This window comes from Prorops nasuta, unplaced genomic scaffold (assembly GCF_024137725.1).
Source record: "Prorops nasuta isolate Cenicafe-Biocafe unplaced genomic scaffold, Cenicafe_Pnas_1.2 PNAS00016, whole genome shotgun sequence".
NCBI lineage: Eukaryota > Metazoa > Arthropoda > Insecta > Hymenoptera > Bethylidae > Prorops > Prorops nasuta.
Window position 1 is genome coordinate 2,862,425 of NW_027116813.1, and position 5,240 is coordinate 2,867,664.

Sequence of the window (5,240 nt, forward strand, 5' to 3'; positions counted from 1 at the left end):
CTCCCTGACCCCAAGTGAGGTACCCTAGTCCCATATAAGTACTACCTGACCCCAAATGAATTACACTAGCCCTTTTAAAAGTACTCCCTGACCCCAAGTGAGTTACCCTAGTCCCATGTAAGTATACCCTGACCCCAAGTGAGTTACCCTAGTCCCATATAAGTACTCCCTAATCCCAAGTGAGTTACCCTAGACCCATATAAGTACTCCCTGACCCCAAGTGAGTTACCCTAGTCCCATATAAGTACTCCGTGACCCAAAGTGTTTGACCCTAGTCCCATATAAGTACTCCCTTACCCCAAGTGAGATACCCTAGTCCCATATAAGTACTCCCTGTCCCCAAGTGAGTTACCCTAGTCCCATATATGTACTCCCTGACCCCAAATGAGTTACCCTAGTTCCTTTATAAGTACACCCTGACCCCAAGTGTGTTGCCCTAATCCCATGTAAGTACTCCGTGACCCAAAGTGTGTGATCCTAGTCCCATATAAGTACTCCCTGACCCCTAGTGAGTTACCCTAGTCCCATATAAGTAATCCCTGACCCAAAGTGAATTACCCTAGTCCCATATAAGTACTCCCTGACCCCTAGTGAGTTACCCTAGTCCCATATAAGTACTCCGTGACCCAAAGTGTGTGACCCTAGTCCCATATAAGTACTCCCTGACCCCAAGTGAGACACCCTAGTTCCATATAAGTACTCCCTGACCCAAAGTGAATTACCCTAGTCCCATATAAGTACTCCCTGACCCCTAGTGAGTTACCCTAGTCCCATATAAGTACACCCTGACCCCAAGTGTGTTGCCCTAATCCCATGTAAGTACTCCGTGACCCAAAGTGTGTGACCCTAGTCCCATATAAGTACTCCCTGACCCCTAGTGAGTTACCCTAGTCCCATATAAGTACTCCCTGACCCCAAATGAGTTACCCTAGTTCCTTTATAAGTACACCCTGACCCCAAGTGTGTTGCCCTAATCCCATGTAAGTACTCCGTGACCCAAAGTGTGTGACCATAGTCCCATATAAGTACTCCCTGACCCCTAGTGAGTTACCCTAGTCCCATATAAGTACTCCCTGACCCAAAGTGAATTACCCTAGTCCCATATAAGTACTCCCTGACCCCTAGTGAGTTACCCTAGTCCCATATAAGTACTCCGTGACCCAAAGTGTGTGACCCTAGTCCCATATAAGTACTCCCTGACCCCAAGTGAGACACCCTAGTTCCATATAAGTACTCCCTGTCCCCAAGTGAGTTACCCTAGTCCCATATAAGTACTCCCTGTCCCCAAGTGAGTTACCCTAGTCCCATATATGTACTCCCTGACCCCAAGTGAGGTACCCTAGTTCCATATAAGTACTACCTGACCCCAAATGAGTTATACTAGCCCTTTTAAAAGTACTCCTTGACCCCAAGTGAGTTACCCTAGTCCCATATAAGTACTCCGTGACCCAAAGTGTGTGACCCTAGTCCCATATAAGTACTCCCTGACCCCAAGTGATTTACCCTAACCTCTTTATAAGTACTCCATGTACCCAAGTGAGTTACCCTAGTCCCATATAAGTACTCCCTGACCCCAAGTGAGTTACCCTAGTCCCATATTAGTACTCCCTGACCCCAAGTGACTTACTCTAGTCCCATATAAGTACTCCCTGACCTCAAGTGAGTTACCCTAGTCCCATATAAGTACTCCGTGACCCAACTTGTGTGACCTTAGTCCCATGTAAGTATTCCCTGACCCCAAGTGAGTTAACCTAGCCCCTTTATAAGTACTCCCTGTCCACATGTGAGTTACCCTAGCCCCTTTATAAGTACTCCCTCTCCCCAAGTGAGTTACCCTAGTCCCAAATAAGTACTCCCTAATCCCAAGTGAGTTACCCTAGTCCCTTTATAAGTACACCCTGACCCCAAGTGTGTACCCTAGTCCCATGTAAGTACTCCGTGACCCAAAGTGTGTGACCCTAGTCCCATATAAGTACTCCCTGACCCCAGGAGAGTTACCCTAGTGCCATATAAGTACTCCCTGACCCCAAGTGAGTTACCCTAGTCCCATATAAGTACTCCCTGACCCCAAGTGAGTTACCATAGTCCCATATAATTACTCCGTGACCCAAAGTGTGTGATCCTAGTCCCATATAAGTACTCCCTGACCCCAAGTGAGACACCCAAGTCCCAAATAAGTACTCCCTGTCCCCAAGTGAGTTACCCTAGTCCAATATATGTACTCCCTGACCCCAAGTGAGGTACCCTAGTCCCATATAAATACTACCTGACCCCAAATGAATTACACTAGCCCTTTTAAAAGTACTCCCTGACCCCAAGTGAGTTACCCTAGTCCCATGTAAGTATACCCTGACCCCAAGTGAGTTACCCTAGCCCCGTTATAAGTACTCCCTGGCCCCAAGTGAGTTACCCTAGTCCCATATAAGTACTCCCTAATCCCAAGTGAGTTACCCTAGTCCCATATAAGTACTCCCTGACCCCAAATGAGTTACCCTAGTCCCTGTATAAGTACACCCTGACCCCAAGTGTGTTGCCCTAATCCCATGTAAGTACTCCGTGACCCAAAGTGTGTGATCCTAGTCCCGTATAAGTACTCCCTGACCCCTAGTAAGTTACCCTAGTCCCATATATGTACTCCCTGACCCCAAGTGAGTTACCCCAGTCCCTATATAATTACACTCTGACCCCAAGTGTGTTACCCTAGTCCCATGTAAGTACTCCGTGACCCAAAGTGTGTGACCATAGTCCCATATAAGTACTCCCTGACCCCTAGTGAGTTACCCTAGTCCCATATAAGTACTCCCTGACCCAAAGTGAATTACCCTAGTCCCATATAAGTACTCCCTGACCCCTAGTGAGTTACCCTAGTCCCATATAAGTACTCCGTGACCCAAAGTGTGTGACCCTAGTCCCATATAAATACTCCCTGACCCCAAGTGAGGTACCCTAGTCCCATATAAGTACTACCTGACCCCAAATGAATTACACTAGCCCTTTTAAAAGTACTCCCTGACCCCAAGTGAGTTACCCTAGTCCCATGTAAGTATACCCTGACCCCAAGTGAGTTACCCTAGCCCCGTTATAAGTACTCCCTGACCCCAAGTGATTTACCCTAGCCTCTTTATAAGTACTCCATGTACCCAAGTGAGTTACCCTAGTCCCATATAAGTACTCCCTGACCCCAAGTGAGTTACCCTAGTCCCATATTAGTACTCCCTGACCCCAAGTGAGTTACTCTAGTCCCATATAAGTACTCCCTGACCCCAAGTGAGATACCCAAGTCCCATATAAGTACTCCCTGTCCCCAAGTGAGTTACCCTAGTCCCATATATGTACTCCCTGACCCCAAGTGAGGTACCCTAGTCCCATATAAGTACTACCTGACCCCAAATGAATTACACTAGCCCTTTTAAAAGTACTCCCTGACCCCAAGTGAGTTACCCTAGTCCCATGTGAGTATACCCTGACCTCAAGTGAGTTACCCTAGCCCCGTTATAAGTACTCCCTGTCCCCAAGTGAGTTACCCTAGTCCCATATAAGTACTCCCTAATCCCAAGTGAGTTACCCTAGACCCATATAAGTACTCCCTGACCCCAAGTGAGTTACCCTAGTCCCATATAAGTACTCCGTGACCCAAAGTGTTTGACCCTAGTCCCATATAAGTACTCCCTTACCCCAAGTGAGATACCCTAGTCCCATATAAGTACTCCCTGTCCCCAAGTGAGTTACCCTAGTCCCATATATGTACTCCCTGACCCCAAATGATTTACCCTAGTTCCTTTATAAGTACACCCTGACCCCAAGTGTGTTGCCCTAATCCCATGTAAGTACTCCGTGACCCAAAGTGTGTGATCCTAGTCCCGTATAAGTACTCCCTGACCCCTAGTGAGTTACCCTAGTCCCATATATGTACTCCCTGACCCCAAGTGAGTTACCCTAGTCCCTTTATAAGTACACTCTGACCCCAAGTGTGTTACCCTAGTCCCATGTAAGTACTCCGTGACCCAAAGTGTGTGACCATAGTCCCATATAAGTACTCCCTGACCCCTAGTGAGTTACCCTAGTCCCATATAAGTACTCCCTGACCCAAAGTGTGTTACCCAAGCCTTTTTATAAGTACTCCGTGACCCAAAGTGTGTGACCATAGTCCCATATAAGTACTCCCTGACCCCTAGTGAGTTACCCTAGTCCCATATAAGTACTCCCTGACCCAAAGTGAATTACCCTAGTCCCATATAAGTACTCCCTGACCCCTAGTGAGTTACCCTAGTCCATATAAGTACTCCGTGACCCAAAGTGTGTGATCCTAGTCCCGTATAAGTACTCCCTGACCCCTAGTGAGTTACCCTAGTCCCATATATGTACTCCCTGACCCCAAGTGAGTTACCCTAGTCCCTTTATAAGTACACTCTGACCCCAAGTGTGTTACCCTAGTCCCATGTAAGTACTCCGTGACCCAAAGTGTGTGACCATAGTCCCATATAAGTACTCCCTGACCCCTAGTGAGTTACCCTAGTCCCATATAAGTACTCCCTGACCCAAAGTGAATTACCCTAGTCCCATATAAGTACTCCCTGACCCCTAGTGAGTTACCCTAGTCCCATATAAGTACTCCGTGACCCAAAGTGTGTGAACCTAGTCCCATATAAGTACTCCCTGACCCCAAGTGAGACACCCTAGTTCCATATAAGTACTCCCTGTCCCCAAGTGAGTTACCCTAGTCCAATATATGTACTCCCTGACCCCAAGTGAGGTACCCTAGTCCCATATAAGTACTACCTGACCCCAAATGAATTACACTAGCCCTTTTAAAAGTACTCCCTGACCCCAAGTGAGTTACCCTAGTCCCATGTAAGTATACCCTGACCCCAAGTGAGTTACCCTAGCCCCGTTATAAGTACTCCCTGGCCCCAAGTGAGTTACCCTAGTCCCATATAAGTACTCCCTAATCCCAAGTGAGTTACCCTAGTCCCATATAAGTACTCCCTGACCCCAAATGAGTTACCCTAGTCCCTGTATAAGTACACCCTGACCCCAAGTGTGTTGCCCTAATCCCATGTAAGTACTCCGTGACCCAAAGTGTGTGATCCTAGTCCCGTATAAGTACTCCCTGACCCCTAGTAAGTTACCCTAGTCCCATATATGTACTCCCTGACCCCAAGTGAGTTACCCCAGTCCCTATATAATTACACTCTGACCCCAAGTGTGTTACCCTAGTCCCATGTAAGTACTCCGTGACC